Source organism: Amblyomma americanum, chromosome 1 (assembly GCF_052857255.1).
Source record: "Amblyomma americanum isolate KBUSLIRL-KWMA chromosome 1, ASM5285725v1, whole genome shotgun sequence".
Classification (NCBI taxonomy): domain Eukaryota; kingdom Metazoa; phylum Arthropoda; class Arachnida; order Ixodida; family Ixodidae; genus Amblyomma; species Amblyomma americanum.
In genome coordinates this window covers 440529440-440557040 of record NC_135497.1, presented here as the reverse complement: position 1 = coordinate 440557040, position 27601 = coordinate 440529440, and positions in this window count along the sequence as shown.

The following is a 27601-nucleotide window of genomic DNA, read 5'->3' as shown; positions in this document are numbered from 1 at the left end:
CACTGTTCTGACACGACCGAAACTTTCGCTCTGGACGGCCGCTATAGCCGGCATGCATACGAATCCGGCAGGCGTTGCATAAATCTAGCGTGCTTACTCAGGTCTCGGGAGCGCCCAATTTCAGCTCCACTGTTCTGAGACGACCGAAACTCTCGCTCTGCGCGGCCGCTATAGCCAGCATGCATAGGAATCCGGCAGGCGTTGCATAAATCTAGCGTGCTTACTCAGGTCTCGGGAGCGCCCAATTTCAGCTGCACTGTTCTGACACGACCGAAACTTTCGCTCTGCGCGGCCGCTATAGCCGGCATGCATACGAATCCGGCAGGCGTTGAATAAATCTAGCGTGCTTACTCAGGTCTCGGGAGCGTCCAGTTTCAGCTGCACTGTTCTGAGACGACCGAAACTTTCGCTCTGCGCGCCCACTATAGCCAGCATGCATAGGAATCCGGCTGGCGTTGCATAAATCTAGCGTGCTTACTCAGGTCTCGGGAGCGCCCAATTTCAGCTTCACTGTTCTGACACGACCGAAACTTACGCTCTGCGCGGCCGCTATAGCCGTCATGCATAGGTATCCGGCAGGCGTTGCATAAATCTAGCGTGCTTACTCAGGTCTCGGGAGCGCCCAATTTCAGCTGCACTGTTCTGACCCGAACGAAACTTTCGCTCTGCGCGGCCACTATAGCCAGCATGCATAGGAATCCGGCAGGCGTTGCATAAATCTAGCGTGCTTACTCAGGTCTCGGGAGCGCCCAATTTCAGCTGCACTGTTCTGATACGACCGAAACTTTCGCTCTGCGCGGCCTCTATAGCCAGCATGCATAGGAATCCGGCTGGCGTTGCATAAATCTAGCGTGCTTACTCAGGTTTCGGGAGCGCCCAATTTCAGCTGCACTGTTCTGACACGACCGAAACTTTCGCTCTGCGCGGCCGCTATAGCCAGCATGCATAGGAATCCGGCAGGCGTTGCATAAATCTAGCGTGCTTACTCAGGTCTCGGGAGCGCCCAATTTCAGCTGCACTGTTCTGACACGACCGAAACTTTCGCTCTGCGCGGCCGCTATAGCCGGCATGCATAGGAATCCGGCTGGCGTTGCATAAATCTAGCGTGCTTACTCTGGTCTCGGGAGCGCCCAATTTCAGCTGCACTGTTCTGACACGACCGAAACTTTCGCTCTGCGCGGCCGCTATAGCCGTCATGCATAGGAATCCGGCAGGCGTTGCATAAATCTAGCGTGCTTACTCAGGTCTCGGGAGCGCCCAATTTCAGCTGCACTGTTCTGACACGACCGAAACTTTCGCTCTGCGCGGCCGCTATAGCCAGCATGCATAGGAATCCGGTAGGCGTTGCATAAATCTAGCGTGCTTACTCAGGTCTCGGGAGCGCCCAATTTCAGCTGCACTGTTCTGACACGACCGAAACTTTCGCTCTGCGCGGCCGCTATAGCCAGCATGCATAGGAATCCGGCAGGCGTTGCATAAATCTAGCGTGCTTACTCAGGTCTCGGGAGCGCCCAATTTCAGCTGCACTGTTCTGACACGACCGAAACTTTCGCTCTGCGCGGCCGCTATAGCCGGCATGCATACGAATCCGGCACGCATTGCATAAATCTAGCGTGCTTACTCAGGTCTCGGGAGCGCCCAATTTCAGCTGCACTGTTCTGACACGACCGAAACTTTCGCTCTGCGCGGCCGCTATAGCCGGCATGCATACGAATCCGGCAGGCGTTGCATAAATCTAGCGTGCTTACTCAGGTCTCGGGAGCGCCCAATTTCAGCTGCACTGTTCTGATACGACCGAAACTTTCGCTCTGCGCGGCCTCTATAGCCAGCATGCATAGGAATCCGGCTGGCGTTGCATAAATCTAGCGTGCTTACTCAGGTTTCGGGAGCGCCCAATTTCAGCTGCACTGTTCTGACACGACCGAAACTTTCGCTCTGCGCGGCCGCTATAGCCAGCATGCATAGGAATCCGGCAGGCGTTGCATAAATCTAGCGTGCTTACTCAGGTCTCGGGAGCGCCCAATTTCAGCTGCACTGTTCTGACACGACCGAAACTTTCGCTCTGCGCAGCCGCTATAGCCGGCATGCATAGGAATCCGGCTGGCGTTGCATAAATCGAGCGTGCTTACTCTGGTCTCGGGAGCGCCCAATTTCAGCTGCACTGTTCTGACACGACCGAAACTTTCGCTCGGCGCGGCCGCTATAGCCGTCATGCATAGGAATCCGGCAGGCGTTGCAAAAATCTAGCGTGCTTACTCAGGTCTCGGGAGCGCCCAATTTCAGCTGCACTGTTCTGACACGACCGAAACTTTCGCTCTGCGCGGCCGCTATAGCCAGCATGCATAGGAATCCGGTAGGCGTTGCATAAATCTAGCGTGCTTACTCAGGTCTCGGGAGCGCCCAATTTCAGCTGCACTGTTCTGACACGACCGAAACTCTCGCTCTGCGCGGCCGCTATAGCCAGCATGCATAGGAATCCGGCAGGCGTTGCATAAATCTAGCGTGCTTACTCAGGTCTCGGGAGCGCCCAATTTCAGCTGCACTATTCTGACACGCCCGAAACTTTCGCTCTGCGCGGCCGCTATAGCCGGCATGCATACGAATCCGGCACGCATTGCATAAATCTAGCGTGCTTACTCAGGTCTCGGGAGCGCCCAATTTCAGCTGCACTGTTCTGACACGACCGAAACTTTCGCTCTGCGCGGCCGCTATAGCCGGCATGCATACGAATCCGGCAGGCGTTGCATAAATCTAGCGTGCTTACTCAGGTCTCGGGAGCGCCCAATTTCATCTGCACTGTTCTGACACGACCGAAACTCTCGCTCTGCGCGGCCGCTATAGCCAGCATGCATAGGAATCCGGTAGGCGTTGCATAAATCTAGCGTGCTTACTCAGGTCTCGGGAGCGCCCAATTTCAGCTGCACTGTTCTGACACGACCGAAACTTTCGCTCTGCGCGGCCGCTATAGCCGGCATGCATACGAATCCGGCAGGCGTTGCATAAATCTAGCGTGCTTACTCAGGTCTCGGGAGCGCCCAATTTCAGCTGCACTGTTCTGACACGACCGAAACTTTCGCTCTGCGCGGCCACTATAGCCCGCATGCATAGGAATCCGGCTGGCGTTGCATAAATCTAGCGTGCTTACTCAGGTCTCGGGAGCGCCCAATTTCAGCTGCACTGTTCTGACACGACCGAAACTTTCGCTCTGCGCGGCCGCTATAGCCAGCATGCATAGGAATCCGGCTGGCGTTGCATAAATCTAGCGTGCTTACTCAGGTCGCGGGAGCGCCCAATTTCAGCTGCACTGTTCTGACACGACCGCAACTTTCGCTCTGCGCGGCCGCTATAGCAAGCTTGCATAGGAATCCGGCTGGCGTTGCATAAATCTAGCGTGCTTACTCAGGTCTCGGGAGCGCCCAATTTCAGCTGCACTGTTCTGACACGACCGAAACTTTCGCTTTGCGCGGCCGCTATAGCCAGCATGCATAGGAATCCGGCTGGCGTTGCATAAATCTAGCGTGCTTACTCAGGTCTCGGGAGCGCCCAATTTCAGCTGCACTGTTCTGACACGACCGAAACTTTCGCTCTGCGCGGCCGCTATAGCCAGCATGCATAGGAATCCGGCAGGCGTTGCATAAATCTAGCGTGCTTACTCAGGTCTCAGGAGCGCCCAATTTCAGCTGCACTGTTCTGACACGACCGAAACTTTCGCTCTGCGCGGCCGCTATAGCCAGCATGCATAGGAATCCGGCAGGCGTTGCATAAATCTAGCATGCTTACTCAGGTCTCGGGAGCGCCCAATTTCAGCTGCACTGTTCTGACACGACCGAAACTTTCGCTCTGCGCGGCCGCTATAGCCAGCATGCATAGGAATCCGGCAGGCGTAGCATAAATCTAGCGTGCTTACTCAGGTCTCGGGAGCGCCCAATTTCAGCTGCACTGTTCTGACACGACCGAAACTTTCGCTCTGCGCGGCCGCTATAGCCAGCTTGCATAGGAATCCGGCTGGCGTTGCATAAACCTAGCGTGCTTACTCAGGACTCGGGAGCGCCCAATTTCAGCTGCACTGTTCTGACACGACCGAAACTTTCGCTCTGCGCGGCCGCTATAGCCAGCATGCATAGGAATCCGGCAGGCGTTGCATAAATCTAGCGTGCTTACTCAGGTCTCGGGAGCGCCCAATTTCAGCTGCACTGTTCTGACACGACCGAAACTTTCGCTCTGCGCGGCCGCTATAGCCAGCATGCATAGGAATCCGGCAGGCGTAGCATAAATCTAGCGTGCTTACTCAGGTCTCGGGAGCGCCCAATTTCAGCTGCACTGTTCTGACACGACCGAAACTTTCGCTCTGCGCGGCCGCTATAGCCAGCTTGCATAGGAATCCGGCTGGCGTTGCATAAACCTAGCGTGCTTACTCAGGACTCGGGAGCGCCCAATTTCAGCTGCACTGTTCTGACACGACCGAAACTTTCGCTCTGCGCGGCCGCTATAGCCAGCATGCATAGGAATCCGGCAGGCGTTGCATAAATCTAGCATGCTTACTCAGGTCTCGGGAGCGCCCAATTTCAGCTGCACTGTTCTGACACGACCGAAACTTTCGCTCTGCGCGGCCGCTATAGCCGGCATGCATACGAATCCGGCAGGCGTTTCATAAATCTAGCGTGCTTACTCAGGTCTCGGGAGCGCCCAATTTCAGCTCCACTGTTCTGACACGACCGAAACTCTCGCTCTGCGCGGCCGCTATAGCCAGCATGCATAGGAATCCGGCAGGCGTTGCATAAATCTAGCGTGCTTACTCAGGTCTCGGGAGCGCCCAATTTCAGCTGCGCTGTTCTGACACGACCGAAACTTTCGCTCTGCGCGGCCGCTATAGCCGGCATGCATACGAATCCGGCAGGCGTTGCATAAATCTAGCGTGCTTACTCAGGTCTCGGGAGCGTCCAGATTCAGCTGCACTGTTCTGAGACGACCGAAACTTTCGCTCTGCGCGCCCACTATAGCCAGCATGCATAGGAATCCGGCTGGCGTTGCATAAATCTAGCGTGCTTACTCAGGTCTCGGGAGCGCCCAATTTCAGCTTCACTGTTCTGACACGACCGAAACTTTCGCTCTGCGCGGCCGCTATAGCCGGCATGCATACGAATCCGGCAGGCGTTGCATAAATCTAGCGTGCTTACTCAGGTCTCGGGAGCGCCCAATTTCAGCTGCACTGTTCTGACACGACCGAAACTTTCGCACTGCGCGGCCGCTATAGCCAGCATGCATAGGAATCCGGCAGGCGTTGCATAAATCTAGCGTGCTTACTCAGGTCTCGGGAGCGCCCAATTTCAGCTGCACTGTTCTGACACGACCGAAACTTTCGCTCTGCGCGGCCGCTATAGCCAGCATGCATAGGAATCCGGCAGGCGTAGCATAAATCTAGCGTGCTTACTCAGGTCTCGGGAGCGCCCAATTTCAGCTGCACTGTTCTGACACGACCGAAACTTTCGCTCTGCGCGGCCGCTATAGCCAGCATGCGTAGGAATCCGGCAGGCGTAGCATAAATCTAGCGTGCTTACTCAGGTCTCGGGAGCGCCCAATTTCAGCTGCACTGTTCTGACACGACCGAAACTTTCGCTCTGCGCGGCCGCTATAGCCAGCTTGCATAGGAATCCGGCTGGCGTTGCATAAACCTAGCGTGCTTACTCAGGACTCGGGAGCGCCCAATTTCAGCTGCACTGTTCTGACACGACCGAAACTTTCGCTCTGCGCGGCCGCTATAGCCAGCATGCATAGGAATCCGGCAGGCGTTGCATAAATCTAGCGTGCTTACTCAGGTCTCGGGAGCGCCCAATTTCAGCTGCACTGTTCTGACACGACCGAAACTTTCGCTCTGCGCGGCCGCTATAGCCAGCATGCATAGGAATCCGGCAGGCGTTGTATAAATCTAGCGTGCTTAGTCAAGTCTCGGGAGCGCCCAATTTCAGCTGCACTGTTCTGACACGACCGAAACTCTCGCTCTGCGCGGCCGCTATAGCCAGCATGCATAGGAATCCGGCAGGCGTTGCATAAATCTAGCATGCTTACTCAGGTCTCGGGAGCGCCCAATTTCAGCTGCACTGTTCTGACACGACCGAAACTTTCGCTCTGCGCGGCCGCTATAGCCGGCATGCATACGAATCCGGCAGGCGTTTCATAAATCTAGCGTGCTTACTCAGGTCTCGGGAGCGCCCAATTTCAGCTCCACTGTTCTGACACGACCGAAACTCTCGCTCTGCGCGGCCGCTATAGCCAGCATGCATAGGAATCCGGCAGGCGTTGCATAAATCTAGCGTGCTTACTCAGGTCTCGGGAGCGCCCAATTTCAGCTGCGCTGTTCTGACACGACCGAAACTTTCGCTCTGCGCGGCCGCTATAGCCGGCATGCATACGAATCCGGCAGGCGTTGCATAAATCTAGCGTGCTTACTCAGGTCTCGGGAGCGTCCAGATTCAGCTGCACTGTTCTGAGACGACCGAAACTTTCGCTCTGCGCGCCCACTATAGCCAGCATGCATAGGAATCCGGCTGGCGTTGCATAAATCTAGCGTGCTTACTCAGGTCTCGGGAGCGCCCAATTTCAGCTTCACTGTTCTGACACGACCGAAAATTTCGCTCTGCGCGGCCGCTATAGCCGGCATGCATACGAATCCGGCAGGCGTTGCCTAAATCTAGCGTGCTTACTCAGGTCTCGGGAGCGCCCAATTTCAGCTGCACTGTTCTGACACGACCGAAACTTTCGCACTGCGCGGCCGCTATAGCCAGCATGCATAGGAATCCGGCAGGCGTTGCATAAATCTAGCGTGCTTACTCAGGTCTCGGGAGCGCCCAATTTCAGCTGCACTGTTCTGACACGACCGAAACTTTCGCTCTGCGCGGCCGCTATAGCCAGCATGCATAGGAATCCGGCAGGCGTAGCATAAATCTAGCGTGCTTACTCAGGTCTCGGGAGCGCCCAATTTCAGCTGCACTGTTCTGACACGACCGAAACTTTCGCTCTGCGCGGCCGCTATAGCCAGCTTGCATAGGAATCCGGCTGGCGTTGCATAAACCTAGCGTGCTTACTCAGGACTCGGGAGCGCCCAATTTCAGCTGCACTGTTCTGACACGACCGAAACTTTCGCTCTGCGCGGCCGCTATAGCCAGCATGCATAGGAATCCGGCAGGCGTTGCATAAATCTAGCGTGCTTACTCAGGTCTCGGGAGCGCCCAATTTCAGCTGCACTGTTCTGACACGACCGAAACTTTCGCTCTGCGCGGCCGCTATAGCCAGCATGCATAGGAATCCGGCAGGCGTTGTATAAATCTAGCGTGCTTAGTCAAGTCTCGGTAGCGCCCAATTTCAGCTGCACTGTTCTGACACGACCGAAACTCTCGCTCTGCGCGGCCGCTATAGCCAGCATGCATAGGAATCCGGCAGGCGTTGCATAAATCTAGCATGCTTACTCAGGTCTCGGGAGCGCCCAATTTCAGCTGCACTGTTCTGACACGACCGAAACTTTCGCTCTGCGCGGCCGCTATAGCCGGCATGCATACGAATCCGGCAGGCGTTTCATAAATCTAGCGTGCTTACTCAGGTCTCGGGAGCGCCCAATTTCAGCTCCACTGTTCTGACACGACCGAAACTCTCGCTCTGCGCGGCCGCTATAGCCAGCATGCATAGGAATCCGGCAGGCGTTGCATAAATCTAGCGTGCTTACTCAGGTCTCGGGAGCGCCCAATTTCAGCTGCGCTGTTCTGACACGACCGAAACTTTCGCTCTGCGCGGCCGCTATAGCCGGCATGCATACGAATCCGGCAGGCGTTGCATAAATCTAGCGTGCTTACTCAGGTCTCGGGAGCGTCCAGATTCAGCTGCACTGTTCTGAGACGACCGAAACTTTCGCTCTGCGCGCCCACTATAGCCAGCATGCATAGGAATCCGGCTGGCGTTGCATAAATCTAGCGTGCTTACTCAGGTCTCGGGAGCGCCCAATTTCAGCTTCACTGTTCTGACACGACCGAAACTTTCGCTCTGCGCGGCCGCTATAGCCGGCATGCATACGAATCCGGCAGGCGTTGCATAAATCTAGCGTGCTTACTCAGGTCTCGGGAGCGCCCAATTTCAGCTGCACTGTTCTGACACGACCGAAACTTTCGCACTGCGCGGCCGCTATAGCCAGCATGCATAGGAATCCGGCAGGCGTTGCATAAATCTAGCGTGCTTACTCAGGTCTCGGGAGCACCCAATTTCAGCTGCACTGTTCTGACACGACCGAAACTTTCGCTCTGCGCGGCCGCTATAGCCAGTAAACATAGGGATCCGGCTGGCGTTTCATAAATCTAGCGTGCTTACTCAGGTCTCGGGAGCGCCCAATTTCAGCTGCACTGTTCTGACACGACCGAAACTTTCGCTCTGCGCGGCCGCTATAGCCAGCATGCATAGGAATCCGGCAGGCGTTCCATAAATCTAGCGTGCTTACTCAGGTCTTGGGAGCGCCCAATTTCAGCTGCACTGTTCTGACACGACCGAAACTTTCGCTCTGCGCGGCCGCTATAGCCAGTATACATAGGGATCCGGCTGGCGTTGCATAAATCTTGCGTGCTTACTCAGGTCTCGGGAGCACCCAATTTCAGCTGCACTGTTCTGACACGACCGAAACTTTCGCTCTGCGCGGCCGCTATAGCCAGCATTCATAGGAATCCGGCTGGCGTTGCATAAATCTAGCGTGCTTACTCAGGTCTTGGGAGCGCCCAATTTCAGCTGCACTGTTCTGACACGACCGAAACTTTCGCTCTGTGCGGCCGCTATAGCCGGCATGCATACGAATCCGGCAGGCGTTTCATAAATCTAGCGTGCTTACTCAGGTGTTGGGAGCGCCCAATTTCAGCTGCACTGTTCTGACACGACCGAAACTTTCGCTCTGCGCGGCCGCTATAGCCAGCATGCATAGGAATCCGGCAGGCGTTGCATAAATCTAGCGTGCTTACTCAGGTCTCGGGAGCACCCAATTTCAGCTGCACTGTTCTGACATGACCGAAACTTTCGCTCTGCGCGGCCGCTATAGCCAGCATGCATAGGAATCCGGCAGGCGTTGCATAAATCTAGCGTGCTTACTCAGGTCTTGGGAGCGCCCAATTTCAGCTGCACTGTTCTGACACGACCGAAACTTTCGCTCTGCGCGGCCGCTATAGCCAGTATACATAGGGATACGGCTGGCGTTGCATAAATCTAGCGTGCTTACTCAGGTCTCGGGAGCACCCAGTTTCAGCTGCACTGTTCTGACATGACCGAAACTTTCGCTCTGCGCGGCCGCTATAGCCAGCATGCATAGGAATCCGGCAGGCGTTGCATAAATCTAGCGTGCTTACTCAGGTCTTGGGAGCGCCCAATTTCAGCTGCACTGTTCTGACACGACCGAAACTTTCGCTCTGCGCGGCCGCTATAGCCAGTATACATAGGGATCCGGCTGGCGTTGCATAAATCTAGCGTGCTTACTCAGGTCTCGGGAGCCCCCAATTTCAGCTGCACTGTTCTGACACGACCGAAACTTTCGCTCTGCGCGGCCGCTATAGCCAGCATTCATAGGAATCCGGCTGGCGTTGCATAAATCTAGCGTGCTTACTCAGGGCTCGGGAGCGCCCAATTTCAGCTGCACTGTTCTGACACGACCGAAACTTTCGCTCTGCGCGGCCGCTATAGCCAGCATGCATAGGAATCCGGCTGTCGTTGCATAAATCTAGCGTGCTTACTCAGGTCTCGGGAGCGCCCAATTTCAGCTGCACTGTTCTGACACGACCGAAACTTTCGCTCTGCTCGGCCGCTATAGCCAGTATACATAGGGATCCGGCTGGAGTTGCATAAATCTAGCGTGCTTACTCAGGTCTCGGGAGCGCCCAATTTCAGCTGCACTGTTCTGACACGACCGAAACTTTCGCTCTGCGCGGTCACTATAGCCAGCATGCATAGGAATCCGGCTGGCGTTGCATAAATCTAGCGTGGTTACTCAGGTCTCGAGAGCGCCCAATGTCAGCTGCACTGTTCTGACACGACCGAAACTTTCGCTCTGCGCGGCCGCTATAGCCGGCATGCATAGGAATCCGGCTGGCGTTGCATAAATCTAGCGTGCTTACTCTGGTCTCGGGAGCGCCCAATTTCAGCTGCACTGTTCTGACACGACCGAAACTTTCGCTCTGCGCGGCCGCTATAGCCAGCATGCATAGGAATCCGGCAGGAGTTGCATAAATCTAGCGTGCTTACTCAGAACTCGGGAGCGCCCAATTTCAGCTGCACTGTTCTGACACGACCGAAACTTTCGCTCTGCGCGGCCGCTATAGCCAGCATGCATAGGAATCCGGCAGGCGTTGCATAAATCTAGCGTGCTTACTCAGGTCTCGGGAGCGCCCAATTTCAGCTGCACTGTTCTGACACGACCGAAACTCTCGCTCTGCGCGGCCGCTATAGCCAGCATGCATAGGAATCCGGCAGGCGTTGCATAAATCTAGCGTGCTTACTCAGGTCTCGGGAGCGCCCAATTTCAGCTGCACTGTTCTGACACGACCGAAACTTTCGCTCTGCGCGGCCGCTATAGCCGGCATGCATACGAATCCGGCACGCATTGCATAAATCTAGCGTGCTTACTCAGGTCTCGGGAGCGCCCAATTTCAGCTGCACTGTTCTGACACGACCGAAACTTTCGCTCTGCGCGGCCGCTATAGCCGGCATGCATACGAATCCGGCAGGCGTTGCATAAATCTAGCGTGCTTACTCAGGTCTCGGGAGCGCCCAATTTCATCTGCACTGTTCTGACACGACCGAAACTCTCGCTCTGCGCGGCCGCTATAGCCAGCATGCATAGGAATCCGGTAGGCGTTGCATAAATCTAGCGTGCTTACTCAGGTCTCGGGAGCGCCCAATTTCAGCTGCACTGTTCTGACACGACCGAAACTTTCGCTCTGCGCGGCCACTATAGCCCGCATGCATAGGAATCCGGCTGGCGTTGCATAAATCTAGCATGCTTACTCAGGTCTCGGGAGCGCCCAATTTCAGCTGCACTGTTCTGACACGACCGAAACTTTCGCTCTGCGCGGCCGCTATAGCCAGCTGCATAGGAATCCGGCTGGCGTTGCATAAATCTAGCGTGCTTACTCAGGTCGCGGGAGCGCCCAATTTCAGCTGCACTGTTCTGACACGACCGCAACTTTCGCTCTGCGCGGCCGCTATAGCCAGCTTGCATAGGAATCCGGCTGGCGTTGCATAAATCTAGCGTGCTTACTCAGGTCTCGGGAGCGCCCAATTTCAGCTGCACTGTTCTGACACGACCGAAACTCTCGCTCTGCGCGGCCGCTATAGCCAGCATGCATAGCAATCCGGCAGGCGTTGCATAAATCTAGCGTGCTTACTCAGGTCTCGGGAGCGCCCAATTTCAGCTGCACTGTTCTGACACGACCGAAACTCTCGCTCTGCGCGGCCGCTATAGCCAGCATGCATAGGAATCCGGCAGGCGTTGCATAAATCTAGCGTGCTTATTCAGGTCTCGGGAGCGCCGAATTTCAGCTGCACTGTTCTGACACGACCGAAACTTTCGCTCTGCGCGGCCGCTATAGCCGGCATGCATACGAATCCGGCAGGAGTTGCATAAACCTAGCGTGCTTACTCAGGTCCCGGGAGCGCCCAATTTCAGCTGCACTGTTCTGACACGACCGAAACTTTAGCTCTGCGCGGCCGCTATAGCCAGCATGCATAGGAATCCGGCAGGCGTTGCATAAATCTAGCGTGCTTACTCAGGTCTCGGGAGCGCCCAATTTCAGCTGCACTGTTCTGACACGACCGAAACTTTCGCTCTGCGCGGCCGCTATAGCCGGCATGCATAGGAATCCGGCAGGAGTTGCATAAATCTAGCGTGCTTACTCAGGTCTCGGGAGCGCCCAATTTCAGCTGCACTGTTCTGACACGACCGAAACTTTCGCTCTGCGCGGCCGCTATAGCCAGCATGCATAGGAATCCGGCAGGCGTTGCATAAATCTAGCGTGCTTACTCAGGTCTCGGGAGCGCCCAATTTCAGCTGCACTGTTCTGACACGACCGAAACTCTCGCTCTGCGCGGCCGCTATAGCCAGCATGCATAGGAATCCGGCCGGCGTTGCATAAATCTAGCGTGCTTACTCAGGTCTCGGGAGCGCCCAATTTCAGCTGCACTGTTCTGACAGGACCGAAACTTTCGCTCTGCGCGGCCGCTATAGCCGGCATGCATACGAATCCGGCACGCATTGCATAAATCTAGCGTGCTTACTCAGGTCTCGGGAGCGCCCAATTTCAGCTGCACTGTTCTGACACGACCGAAACTTTCGCTCTGCGCGGCCGCTATAGCCGGCATGCATACGAATCCGGCAGGCGTTGCATAAATCTAGCGTGCTTACTCAGGTCTCGGGAGCGCCCAATTTCATCTGCACTGTTCTGACACGACCGAAACTCTCGCTCTGCGCGGCCGCTATAGCCAGCATGCATCGGAATCCGGTAGGCGTTGCATAAATCTAGCGTGCTTACTCAGGTCTCGGGAGCGCCCAATTTCAGCTGCACTGTTCTGACACGACCGAAACTTTCGCTCTGCGCGGCCGCTATAGCCGGCATGCATACGAATCCGGCAGGCGTTGCATAAATCTAGCGTGCTTACTCAGGTATCGGGAGCGCCCAATTTCACCTGCACTGTTCTGACACGACCGAAACTTTCGCTCTGCGCGGCCACTATAGCCCGCATGCATAGGAATCCGGCTGGCGTTGCATAAATCTAGTGTGCTTACTCAGGTCTCGGGAGCGCCCAATTTCAGCTGCACTGTTCTGACACGACCGAAACTTCCGCTCTGCGCGGCCGCTATAGCCAGCATGCATAGGAATCCGGCAGGCGTTGCATAAATCTAGCGTGCTTACTCAGGTCTCGGGAGCGCCCAATTTCAGCTGCACTGTTCTGACACGACCGAAACTTTCGCTCTGCGCGGCCGCTATAGCCGGCATGCATAGGAATCCGGCAGGAGTTGCATAAATCTAGCGTGCTTACTCAGGTCTCGGGAGCGCCCAATTTCAGCTGCACTGTTCTGACACGACCGAAACTTTCGCTCTGCGCGGCCGCTATAGCCAGCATGCATAGGAATCCGGCAGGCGTTGCATAAATCTAGCGTGCTTACTCAGGTCTCGGGAGCGCCCAATTTCAGCTGCACTGTTCTGACACGACCGAAACTCTCGCTCTGCGCGGCCGCTATAGCCAGCATGCATAGGAATCCGGCCGGCGTTGCATAAATCTAGCGTGCTTACTCAGGTCTCGGGAGCGCCCAATTTCAGCTGCACTGTTCTGACAGGACCGAAACTTTCGCTCTGCGCGGCCGCTATAGCCGGCATGCATACGAATCCGGCACGCATTGCATAAATCTAGCGTGCTTACTCAGGTCTCGGGAGCGCCCAATTTCAGCTGCACTGTTCTGACACGACCGAAACTTTCGCTCTGCGCGGCCGCTATAGCCGGCATGCATACGAATCCGGCAGGCGTTGCATAAATCTAGCGTGCTTACTCAGGTCTCGGGAGCGCCCAATTTCATCTGCACTGTTCTGACACGACCGAAACTCTCGCTCTGCGCGGCCGCTATAGCCAGCATGCATCGGAATCCGGTAGGCGTTGCATAAATCTAGCGTGCTTACTCAGGTCTCGGGAGCGCCCAATTTCAGCTGCACTGTTCTGACACGACCGAAACTTTCGCTCTGCGCGGCCGCTATAGCCGGCATGCATACGAATCCGGCAGGCGTTGCATAAATCTAGCGTGCTTACTCAGGTATCGGGAGCGCCCAATTTCACCTGCACTGTTCTGACACGACCGAAACTTTCGCTCTGCGCGGCCACTATAGCCCGCATGCATAGGAATCCGGCTGGCGTTGCATAAATCTAGTGTGCTTACTCAGGTCTCGGGAGCGCCCAATTTCAGCTGCACTGTTCTGACACGACCGAAACTTCCGCTCTGCGCGGCCGCTATAGCCAGCATGCATAGGAATCCGGCAGGCGCTGCATAAATCTAGCGTGCTTACTCAGGTCTCGGGAGCGCCCAATTTCTGCTGCACTGTTCTGACACGACCGAAACTCTCGCTCTGCGCGGCCGCTATAGCCAGCATGCATAGGAATCCGGCAGGCGTTGCATAAATCTAGCGTGCTTACTCAGGTCTCGGGAGCGCCGAATTTCAGCTGCACTGTTCTGACACGACCGAAACTTTCGCTCTGCGCGGCCGCTATAGCCGGCATGCATACGAATCCGGCAGGCGTTGCATAAATCTAGCGTGCTTACTCAGGTCTCGGGAGCGCCCAATTTCAGCTGCACTGTTCTGACATGACCGAAACTTTCGCTCTGCGCGGCCGCTATAGCCGGCATGCATACGAATCCGGCAGGCGTTGCATAAATCTAGCGTGCTTACTCAGGTATCGGGAGCGCCCAATTTCACCTGCACTGTTCTGACACGACCGAAACTTTCGCTCTGCGCGGCCACTATAGCCCGCATGCATAGGAATCCGGCTGGCGTTGCATAAATCTAGTGTGCTTACTCAGGTCTCGGGAGCGCCCAATTTCAGCTGCACTGTTCTGACACGACCGAAACTTCCGCTCTGCGCGGCCGCTATAGCCAGCATGCATAGGAATCCGGCAGGCGCTGCATAAATCTAGCGTGCTTACTCAGGTCTCGGGAGCGCCCAATTTCTGCTGCACTGTTCTGACACGACCGAAACTCTCGCTCTGCGCGGCCGCTATAGCCAGCATGCATAGGAATCCGGCAGGCGTTGCATAAATCTAGCGTGCTTACTCAGGTCTCGGGAGCGCCGAATTTCAGCTGCACTGTTCTGACACGACCGAAACTTTCGCTCTGCGCGGCCGCTATAGCCGGCATGCATACGAATCCGGCAGGCGTTGCATAAATCTAGCGTGCTTACTCAGGTCTCGGGAGCGCCCAATTTCAGCTGCACTGTTCTGACATGACCGAAACTTTAGCTCTGCGCGGCCGCTATAGCCAGCATGCATAGGAATCCGGCAGGCGTTGCATAAATCTAGCGTGCTTACTCAGGTCTCGGGAAAGCCCAATTTCAGCTGCACTGTTCTGACACGACCGAAACTTTCGCTCTGCGCGGCCGCTATAGCCAGCTGCATAGGAATCCGGCTGGCGTTGCATAAATCTAGCGTGCTTACTCAGGTCGCGGGAGCGCCCAATTTCAGCTGCACTGTTCTGACACGACCGCAACTTTCGCTCTGCGCGGCCGCTATAGCCAGCTTGCATAGGAATCCGGCTGGCGTTGCATAAATCTAGCGTGCTTACTCAGGTCTCGGGAGCGCCCAATTTCAGCTGCACTGTTCTGACACGACCGAAACTCTCGCTCTGCGCGGCCGCTATAGCCAGCATGCATAGCAATCCGGCAGGCGTTGCATAAATCTAGCGTGCTTACTCAGGTCTCGGGAGCGCCCAATTTCAGCTGCACTGTTCTGACACGACCGAAACTCTCGCTCTGCGCGGCCGCTATAGCCAGCATGCATAGGAATCCGGCAGGCGTTGCATAAATCTAGCGTGCTTATTCAGGTCTCGGGAGCGCCGAATTTCAGCTGCACTGTTCTGACACGACCGAAACTTTCGCTCTGCGCGGCCGCTATAGCCGGCATGCATACGAATCCGGCAGGAGTTGCATAAACCTAGCGTGCTTACTCAGGTCCCGGGAGCGCCCAATTTCAGCTGCACTGTTCTGACACGACCGAAACTTTAGCTCTGCGCGGCCGCTATAGCCAGCATGCATAGGAATCCGGCAGGCGTTGCATAAATCTAGCGTGCTTACTCAGGTCTCGGGAGCGCCCAATTTCAGCTGCACTGTTCTGACACGACCGAAACTTTCGCTCTGCGCGGCCGCTATAGCCGGCATGCATAGGAATCCGGCAGGAGTTGCATAAATCTAGCGTGCTTACTCAGGTCTCGGGAGCGCCCAATTTCAGCTGCACTGTTCTGACACGACCGAAACTTTCGCTCTGCGCGGCCGCTATAGCCAGCATGCATAGGAATCCGGCAGGCGTTGCATAAATCTAGCGTGCTTACTCAGGTCTCGGGAGCGCCCAATTTCAGCTGCACTGTTCTGACACGACCGAAACTCTCGCTCTGCGCGGCCGCTATAGCCAGCATGCATAGGAATCCGGCCGGCGTTGCATAAATCTAGCGTGCTTACTCAGGTCTCGGGAGCGCCCAATTTCAGCTGCACTGTTCTGACAGGACCGAAACTTTCGCTCTGCGCGGCCGCTATAGCCGGCATGCATACGAATCCGGCACGCATTGCATAAATCTAGCGTGCTTACTCAGGTCTCGGGAGCGCCCAATTTCAGCTGCACTGTTCTGACACGACCGAAACTTTCGCTCTGCGCGGCCGCTATAGCCGGCATGCATACGAATCCGGCAGGCGTTGCATAAATCTAGCGTGCTTACTCAGGTCTCGGGAGCGCCCAATTTCATCTGCACTGTTCTGACACGACCGAAACTCTCGCTCTGCGCGGCCGCTATAGCCAGCATGCATCGGAATCCGGTAGGCGTTGCATAAATCTAGCGTGCTTACTCAGGTCTCGGGAGCGCCCAATTTCAGCTGCACTGTTCTGACACGACCGAAACTTTCGCTCTGCGCGGCCGCTATAGCCGGCATGCATACGAATCCGGCAGGCGTTGCATAAATCTAGCGTGCTTACTCAGGTATCGGGAGCGCCGAATTTCAGCTGCACTGTTCTGACACGACCGAAACTTTCGCTCTGCGCGGCCGCTATAGCCGGCATGCATACGAATCCGGCAGGCGTTGCATAAATCTAGCGTGCTTACTCAGGTCTCGGGAGCGCCCAATTTCAGCTGCACTGTTCTGACATGACCGAAACTTTCGCTCTGCGCGGCCGCTATAGCCGGCATGCATACGAATCCGGCAGGCGTTGCATAAATCTAGCGTGCTTACTCAGGTATCGGGAGCGCCCAATTTCACCTGCACTGTTCTGACACGACCGAAACTTTCGCTCTGCGCGGCCACTATAGCCCGCATGCATAGGAATCCGGCTGGCGTTGCATAAATCTAGTGTGCTTACTCAGGTCTCGGGAGCGCCCAATTTCAGCTGCACTGTTCTGACACGACCGAAACTTCCGCTCTGCGCGGCCGCTATAGCCAGCATGCATAGGAATCCGGCAGGCGCTGCATAAATCTAGCGTGCTTACTCAGGTCTCGGGAGCGCCCAATTTCTGCTGCACTGTTCTGACACGACCGAAACTCTCGCTCTGCGCGGCCGCTATAGCCAGCATGCATAGGAATCCGGCAGGCGTTGCATAAATCTAGCGTGCTTACTCAGGTCTCGGGAGCGCCGAATTTCAGCTGCACTGTTCTGACACGACCGAAACTTTCGCTCTGCGCGGCCGCTATAGCCGGCATGCATACGAATCCGGCAGGCGTTGCATAAATCTAGCGTGCTTACTCAGGTCTCGGGAGCGCCCAATTTCAGCTGCACTGTTCTGACATGACCGAAACTTTAGCTCTGCGCGGCCGCTATAGCCAGCATGCATAGGAATCCGGCAGGCGTTGCATAAATCTAGCGTGCTTACTCAGGTCTCGGGAAAGCCCAATTTCAGCTGCACTGTTCTGACACGACCGAGACTTTCGCTCTGCGCGGCCACTATAGCCAGCATGCATAGGAATCCGGCTGGCGTTGCATGAATCTAGCGTGCATACTCAGGTCTCGGGAGTACCCAATTTCAGCTGCACTGTTCTGACACGACCGAAACTTTCGCTCTGCGCGGCCGATATAGCCAGCATGCATAGGAATCCGGCAGGCGTTCCATAAATCTAGCGTGCTTACTCAGGTCTCGGGAGCGCCCAATTTCAGCTGCACTGTTCTGACACGACCGAAACTTTCGCTCTGCGCGGCCGCTATAGCCAGCATGCATAGGAATCCGGCAGGCGTTGCATAAATCTAGCGTGCTTACTCAGGTCTCGGGAGCGCCCAATTTCAGCTGCACTGTTCTGACACGACCGAAACTCTCGCTCTGCGCGGCCGCTATAGCCAGCATGCATAGGAATCCGGCCGGCGTTGCATAAATCTAGCGTGCTTACTCAGGTCTCGGGAGCGCCCAATTTCAGCTGCACTGTTCTGACAGGACCGAAACTTTCGCTCTGCGCGGCCGCTATAGCCGGCATGCATACGAATCCGGCACGCATTGCATAAATCTAGCGTGCTTACTCAGGTCTCGGGAGCGCCCAATTTCAGCTGCACTGTTCTGACACGACCGAAACTTTCGCTCTGCGCGGCCGCTATAGCCGGCATGCATACGAATCCGGCAGGCGTTGCATAAATCTAGCGTGCTTACTCAGGTCTCGGGAGCGCCCAATTTCATCTGCACTGTTCTGACACGACCGAAACTCTCGCTCTGCGCGGCCGCTATAGCCAGCATGCATCGGAATCCGGTAGGCGTTGCATAAATCTAGCGTGCTTACTCAGGTCTCGGGAGCGCCCAATTTCAGCTGCACTGTTCTGACACGACCGAAACTTTCGCTCTGCGCGGCCGCTATAGCCGGCATGCATACGAATCCGGCAGGCGTTGCATAAATCTAGCGTGCTTACTCAGGTATCGGGAGCGCCCAATTTCACCTGCACTGTTCTGACACGACCGAAACTTTCGCTCTGCGCGGCCACTATAGCCCGCATGCATAGGAATCCGGCTGGCGTTGCATAAATCTAGTGTGCTTACTCAGGTCTCGGGAGCGCCCAATTTCAGCTGCACTGTTCTGACACGACCGAAACTTCCGCTCTGCGCGGCCGCTATAGCCAGCATGCATAGGAATCCGGCAGGCGCTGCATAAATCTAGCGTGCTTACTCAGGTCTCGGGAGCGCCCAATTTCTGCTGCACTGTTCTGACACGACCGAAACTCTCGCTCTGCGCGGCCGCTATAGCCAGCATGCATAGGAATCCGGCAGGCGTTGCATAAATCTAGCGTGCTTACTCAGGTCTCGGGAGCGCCGAATTTCAGCTGCACTGTTCTGACACGACCGAAACTTTCGCTCTGCGCGGCCGCTATAGCCGGCATGCATACGAATCCGGCAGGCGTTGCATAAATCTAGCGTGCTTACTCAGGTCTCGGGAGCGCCCAATTTCAGCTGCACTGTTCTGACATGACCGAAACTTTCGCTCTGCGCGGCCGCTATAGCCGGCATGCATACGAATCCGGCAGGCGTTGCATAAATCTAGCGTGCTTACTCAGGTATCGGGAGCGCCCAATTTCACCTGCACTGTTCTGACACGACCGAAACTTTCGCTCTGCGCGGCCACTATAGCCCGCATGCATAGGAATCCGGCTGGCGTTGCATAAATCTAGTGTGCTTACTCAGGTCTCGGGAGCGCCCAATTTCAGCTGCACTGTTCTGACACGACCGAAACTTCCGCTCTGCGCGGCCGCTATAGCCAGCATGCATAGGAATCCGGCAGGCGCTGCATAAATCTAGCGTGCTTACTCAGGTCTCGGGAGCGCCCAATTTCTGCTGCACTGTTCTGACACGACCGAAACTCTCGCTCTGCGCGGCCGCTATAGCCAGCATGCATAGGAATCCGGCAGGCGTTGCATAAATCTAGCGTGCTTACTCAGGTCTCGGGAGCGCCGAATTTCAGCTGCACTGTTCTGACACGACCGAAACTTTCGCTCTGCGCGGCCGCTATAGCCGGCATGCATACGAATCCGGCAGGCGTTGCATAAATCTAGCGTGCTTACTCAGGTCTCGGGAGCGCCCAATTTCAGCTGCACTGTTCTGACATGACCGAAACTTTAGCTCTGCGCGGCCGCTATAGCCAGCATGCATAGGAATCCGGCAGGCGTTGCATAAATCTAGCGTGCTTACTCAGGTCTCGGGAAAGCCCAATTTCAGCTGCACTGTTCTGACACGACCGAGACTTTCGCTCTGCGCGGCCACTATAGCCAGCATGCATAGGAATCCGGCTGGCGTTGCATGAATCTAGCGTGCATACTCAGGTCTCGGGAGTACCCAATTTCAGCTGCACTGTTCTGACACGACCGAAACTTTCGCTCTGCGCGGCCGATATAGCCAGCATGCATAGGAATCCGGCAGGCGTTCCATAAATCTAGCGTGCTTACTCAGGTCTCGGGAGCGCCCAATTTCAGCTGCACTGTTCTGACACGACCGAAACTTTCGCTCTGCGCGGCCGCTATAGCCAGCATGCATAGGAATCCGGCAGGCGTTGCATAAATATAGCGTGCTTACTCAGGTCTCGGGAGCGCCCAATTTCAGCTGCACTGTTCTGACACGACCGAAACTTTCGCTCTGCGCGGCCACTATAGCCAGCATGCATAGGAATCTGGCTGGCGTTGCATAAATCTAGCGTGCTTACTCAGGTCTCGGGAGCGCCCAATTTCAGCTGCACTGTTCTGACACGACCGAAACTTTAGCTCTGCGCGGCCGCTATAGCCAGCATGCATAGGAATCCGGCAGGCGTTGCATAAATCTAGCGTGCTTACTCAGGTCTCGGGAGCGCCCAATTTCAGCTGCACTGTTCTGACACGACCGAGACTTTCGCTCTGCGCGGCCACTATAGCCAGCATGCATAGGAATCCGGCTGGCGTTGCATAAATCTAGCGTGCTTACTCAGGTCTCGGGAGCGCCCAATTTCAGCTGCACTGTTCTGACACGACCGAAACTTTCGCTCTGCGCGGCCGCTATAGCCAGCTTGCATAGGAATCCGGCTGGCGTTGCATAAATCTAGCGTGCTTACTCAGGACTCGGGAGCGCCCAATTTCAGCTGCACTGTTCTGACACGACCGAAACTCTCGCTCTGCGCGGCCGCTATAGCCAGCATGCATAGGAATCCGGCAGGCGCTGCATAAATCTAGCGTGCTTACTCAGGTCTCGGGAGCGCCCAATTTCAGCTGCACTGTTCTGACACGACCGAAACTCTCGCTCTGCGCGGCCGCTATAGCCAGCATGCATAGGAATCCGGCAGGCGTTGCATAAATCTAGCGTGCTTACTCAGGTCTCGGGAGCGCCGAATTTCAGCTGCACTGTTCTGACACGACCGAAACTTTCGCTCTGCGCGGCCGCTATAGCCGGCATGCATACGAATCCGGCAGGCGTTGCATAAATCTAGCGTGCTTACTCAGGTCTCGGGAGCGCCCAATTTCAGCTGCACTGTTCTGACATGACCGAAACTTTAGCTCTGCGCGGCCGCTATAGCCAGCATGCATAGGAATCCGGCAGGCGTTGCATAAATCTAGCGTGCTTACTCAGGTCTCGGGAGCGCCCAATTTCAGCTGCACTGTTCTGACACGACCGAAACTTTCGCTCTGCGCGGCCGCTATAGCCGGCATGCATACGAATCGGGCAGGCGTTGCATAAATCTAGCGTGCTTACTCAGGTCTCGGGAGCGCCCAATTTCATCTGCACTGTTCTGACACGACCGAAACTCTCGCTCTGCGCGACCGCTATAGCCAGCATGCATAGGAATCCGGTAGGCGTTGCATAAATCTAGCGTGCTTACTCAGGTCTCGGGAGCGCCCAATTTCAGCTGCACTGTTCTGACACGACCGAAACTTTCGCTCTGCGCGGCCGCTATAGCCGGCATGCATACGAATCCGGCAGGCGTTGCATAATTCTAGCGTGCTTACTCAGGTCTCGGGAGCGCCCAATTTCAGCTGCACTGTTCTGACACGACCGAAACTTTCGCTCTGCGCGGCCGCTATAGCCAGCATGCATAGGAATCCGGCAGGCGTTCCATAAATCTAGCGTGCTTACTCAGGTCTCGGGAGCGCCCAATTTCAGCTGCACTGTTCTGACACGACCGAAACTTTCGCTCTGCGCGGCCGCTATAGCCAGCATGCATAGGAATCCGGCAGGCGTTGCATAAATATAGCGTGCTTACTCAGGTCTCGGGAGCGCCCAATTTCAGCTGCACTGTTCTGACACGACCGAAACTTTCGCTCTGCGCGGCCACTATAGCCAGCATGCATAGGAATCTGGCTGGCGTTGCATAAATCTAGCGTGCTTACTCAGGTCTCGGGAGCGCCCAATTTCAGCTGCACTGTTCTGACACGACCGAAATTTTAGCTCTGCGCGGCCGCTATAGCCAGCATGCATAGGAATCCGGCAGGCGTTGCATAAATCTAGCGTGCTTACTCAGTTCTCGGGAGCGCCCAATTTCAGCTGCACTGTTCTGACTCGACCGAGACTTTCGCTCTGCGCGGCCACTATAGCCAGCATGCATAGGAATCCGGCTGGCGTTGCATAAATCTAGCGTGCTTACTCAGGTCTCGGGAGCGCCCAATTTCAGCTGCACTGTTCTGACACGACCGAAACTTTCGCTCTGCGCGGCCGCTATAGCCGGCATGCATAGGAATCCGGCTGGCGTTGCATAAATCTAGCGTGCTTACTCAGGTCTCGGGAGCGCCCAATTTCAGCTGCACTGTTCTGACACGACCGAAACTTTCGCTCTGCGCGGCCGCTATAGCCGGCATGCATAGGAATCCGGCTGGCGTTGCATAAATCTAGCGTGCTTACTCAGGTCTCGGGAGCGCCCAATTTCAGCTGCACTGTTCTGACACGACCGAAACTTTCGCTCTGCGCGGCCGCTATAGCCAACATGCATAGGAATCCGGCAGGCGTTGCATAAATCTAGCGTGCTTACTCAGGTCTCGGGAGCGCCCAATTTCAGCTGCACTGTTCTGACACGACCGAAACTTTCGCTCTGCGCGGCCGCTATAGCCAGCATGCATACGAATCCGGCAGGCGTTGCATAAATCTAGCTTGCTTACTCAGGTCTCGGGAGCGCCCAATTTCAGCTGCACTGTTCTGACCCGAACGAAACTTTCGCTCTGCGCGGCCACTATAGCCAGCATGCATAGGAATCCGGCAGGCGTTGCATAAATCTAGCGTGCTTACTCAGGTCTCGGGAGCGCCCAATTTCAGCTGCACTGTTCTGATACGACCGAAACTTTCGCTCTGCGCGGCCCCTATAGCCAGCATGCATAGGAATCCGGCTGGCGTTGCATAAATCTAGCGTGCTTACTCAGGTTTCGGGAGCGCCCAATTTCAGCTGCACTGTTCTGACACGACCGAAACTTTCGCTCTGCGCGGCCGCTATAGCCAGCATGCATAGGAATCCGGCAGGCGTTGCATAAATCTAGCGTGCTTACTCAGGTCTCGGGAGCGCCCAATTTCAGCTGCACTGTTCTGACACGACCGAAACTTTTGCTCTGCGCGGCCGCTATAGCCGGCATGCATAGGAATCCGGCTGGCGTTGCATAAATCTAGCGTGCTTACTCTGGTCTCGGGAGCGCCCAATTTCAGCTGCACTGTTCTGACACGACCGAAACTTTCGCTCTGCGCGGCCGCTATAGCCGTCATGCATAGGAATCCGGCAGGCGTTGCATAAATCTAGCGTGCTTACTCAGGTCTCGGGAGCGCCCAATTTCAGCTGCACTGTTCTGACACGACCGAAACTTTCGCTCTGCGCGGCCGCTATAGCCGGCATGCATACGAATCCGGCAAGCATTGCATAAATCTAGCGTGCTTACTCAGGTCTCGGGAGCGCCCAATTTCAGCTGCACTGTTCTGACACGACCGAAACTTTCGCTCTGCGCGGCCGCTATAGCCGGCATGCATACGAATCCGGCAGGCGTTGCATAAATCTAGCGTGCTTACTCAGGTCTCGGGAGCGCCCAATTTCATCTGCACTGTTCTGACACGACCGAAACTCTCGCTCTGCGCGGCCGCTATAGCCAGCATGCATAGGAATCCGGTAGGCGTTGCATAAATCTAGCGTGCTTACTCAGGTCTCGGGAGCGCCCAATTTCAGCTGCACTGTTCTGACACGACCGAAACTTTCGCTCTGCGCGGCCGCTATAGCCGGCAAGCATACGAATCCGGCAGGCGTTGCATAATTCTAGCGTGCTTACTCAGGTCTCGGGAGCGCCCAATTTCAGCTGCACTGTTCTGACACGACCGAAACTTTCGCTCTGCGCGGCCGCTATAGCCAGCATGCATAGGAATCCGGCTGGCGTTGCATAAATCTAGCGTGCTTACTCAGGTCGCGGGAGCGCCCAATTTCAGCTGCACTGTTCTGACACGACCGCAACTTTCGCTCTGCGCGGCCGCTATAGCCAGCTTGCATAGGAATCCGGCTGGCGTTGCATAAATCTAGCGTGCTTACTCAGGTCTCGGGAGCGCCCAATTTCAGCTGCACTGTTCTGACACGACCGAAACTCTCGCTCTGCGCGGCCGCTATAGCCAGCATGCATAGGAATCCGGCAGGCGTTGCATAAATCTAGCGTGCTAACTCAGGTCTCGGGAGCGCCCAATTTCAGCTGCACTGTTCTGACACGACCGAAACTCTCGCTCTGCGCGGCCGCTATAGCCAGCATGCATAGGAATCCGGCAGGCGTTGCATAAAACTAGCGTGCTTATTCAGGTCTCGGGAGCGCCGAATTTCAGCTGCACTGTTCTGACACGACCGAAACTTTCGCTCTGCGCGGCCGCTATAGCCGGCAGGCATACGAATCCGGCAGGAGTTGCATAAACCTAGCGTGCTTACTCAGGTCCCGGGAGCGCCCAATTTCAGCTGCACTGTTCTGACACGACCGAAACTTTAGCTCTGCGCGGCCGCTATAGCCAGCATGCATAGGAATCCGGCAGGCGTTGCATAAATCTAGCGTGCTTACTCAGGTCTCGGGAGCGCCCAATTTCAGCTGCACTGTTCTGACACGACCGAAACTTTCGCTCTGCGCGGCCGCTATAGCCAGCATGCATAGGAATCCGGCAGGAGTTGCATAAATCTAGCGTGCTTACTCAGGTCTCGGGAGCGCCCAATTTCAGCTGCACTGTTCTGACACGACCGAAACTTTCGCTCTGCGCGGCCGCTATAGCCAGCATGCATAGGAATCCGGCAGGCGTTGCATAAATCTAGCGTGCTTACTCAGGTCTCGGGAGCGCCCAATTTCAGCTGCACTGTTCTGACACGACCGAAACTCTCGCTCTGCGCGGCCGCTATAGCCAGCATGCATAGGAATCCGGCTGGCGTTGCATAAATCTAGCGTGCTTACTCAGGTCTCGGGAGCGCCCAATTTCAGCTGCACTGTTCTGACACGACCGAAACTTTCGCTCTGCGCGGCCGCTATAGCCAGCATGCATAGGAATCCGGCTGGCGTTGCATAAATCTAGCGTGCTTACTCAGGTCTCGGGAGCGCCCAATTTCAGCTGCACTGTTCTGACACGACCGAAACTTTCGCTCTGCGCGGCCGCTATAGCCAGCTTGCATAGGAATCCGGCTGGCGTTGCATAAATCTAGCGTGCTTACTCAGGACTCGGGAGCGCCCAATTTCAGCTGCACTGTTCTGACACGACCGAAACTCTCGCTCTGCGCGGCCGCTATAGCCAGCATGCATAGGAATCCGGCGGGCGCTGCATAAATCTAGCGTGCTTACTCAGGTCTCGGGAGCGCCCAATTTCAGCTGCACTGTTCTGACACGACCGAAACTCTCGCTCTGCGCGGCCGCTATAGCCAGCATGCATAGGAATCCGGCAGGCGTTGCATAAATCTAGCGTGCTTACTCAGGACTCGGGAGCGCCCAATTTCAGCTGCACTGTTCTGACACGACCGAAACTCTCGCTCTGCGCGGCCGCTATAGCCAGCATGCATAGGAATCCGGCGGGCGCTGCATAAATCTAGCGTGCTTACTCAGGTCTCGGGAGCGCCCAATTTCAGCTGCACTGTTCTGACACGACCGAAACTCTCGCTCTGCGCGGCCGCTATAGCCAGCATGCATAGGAATCCGGCAGGCGTTGCATAAATCTAGCGTGCTTACTCAGGTCTCGGGAGCGCCGAATTTCAGCTGCACTGTTCTGACACGACCGAAACTTTCGCTCTGCGCGGCCGCTATAGCCGGCATGCATACGAATCCGGCAGGCGTTGCATAAATCTAGCGTGCTTACTCAGGTCTCGGGAGCGCCCAATTTCAGCTGCACTGTTCTGACATGACCGAAACTTTAGCTCTGCGCGGCCGCTATAGCCAGCATGCATAGGAATCCGGCAGGCGTTGCATAAATCTAGCGTGCTTACTCAGGTCTCGGGAGCGCCCAATTTCAGCTGCACTGTTCTGACACGACCGAGACTTTCGCTCTGCGCGGCCACTATAGCCAGCATGCATAGGAATCCGGCTGGCGTTGCATGAATCTAGCGTGCATACTCAGGTCTCGGGAGTACCCAATTTCAGCTGCACTGTTCTGACACGACCGAAACTTTCGCTCTGCGCGGCCGCTATAGCCAGCATGCATAGGAATCCGGCAGGCGTTCCATAAATCTAGCGTGCTTACTCAGGTCTCGGGAGCGCCCAATTTCAGCTGCACTGTTCTGACACGACCGAAACTTTCGCTCTGCGCGGCCGCTATAGCCAGCATGCATAGGAATCCGGCAGGCGTTGCATAAATATAGCGTGCTTACTCAGGTCTCGGGAGCGCCCAATTTCAGCTGCACTGTTCTGACACGACCGAAACTTTCGCTCTGCGCGGCCACTATAGCCAGCATGCATAGGAATCTGGCTGGCGTTGCATAAATCTAGCGTGCTTACTCAGGTCTCGGGAGCGCCCAATTTCAGCTGCACTGTTCTGACACGACCGAAACTTTAGCTCTGCGCGGCCGCTATAGCCAGCATGCATAGGAATCCGGCAGGCGTTGCATAAATCTAGCGTGCTTACTCAGGTCTCGGGAGCGCCCAATTTCAGCTGCACTGTTCTGACACGACCGAGACTTTCGCTCTGCGCGGCCACTATAGCCAGCATGCATAGGAATCCGGCTGGCGTTGCATAAATCTAGCGTGCTTACTCAGGTCTCGGGAGCGCCCAATTTCAGCTGCACTGTTCTGACACGACCGAAACTTTCGCTCTGCGCGGCCGCTATAGCCGGCATGCATAGGAATCCGGCTGGCGTTGCATAAATCTAGCGTGCTTACTCAGGTCTCGGGAGCGCCCAATTTCAGCTGCACTGTTCTGACACGACCGAAATTTTCGCTCTGCGCGGCCACTATAGCCAGCATGCATAGGAATACGGCTGGCGTTGCATAAATCTAGCGTGCTTACTCAGGTCTCGGGAGCGCCCGATGTCAGCTGCACTGTTCTGACACGACCGAAACTTTCGCTCTGCGCGGCCGCTATAGCCAGCATGCATAGGAATCCGGCTGGCGTTGCATAAATCTAGCGTGCTTACTCTGGTCTCGGGAGCGCCCAATTTCAACTGCACTGTTCTGACACGACCGAAACTTTCGCTCTGCGCGGCCGCTATAGCCAGCTTGCATAGGAATCCGGCAGGCGTTGCATAAATCTAGCGTGCTTACTCAGGTCTCGGGAGCGCCTAGTTTCAGCTGCACTGTTCTGACACGACCGAAACTTTCGCTCTGCGCGGCCGCTATAGCCAGCATGCATAGGAATCCGGCTGGCGTTGCATAAATCTAGCGTGCTTACTCAGGTCTCGGGAGCGCCCAATTTCAGCTGCACTGTTCTGACACGACCGAAACTTTTGCTCTGCGCGGCCGCTA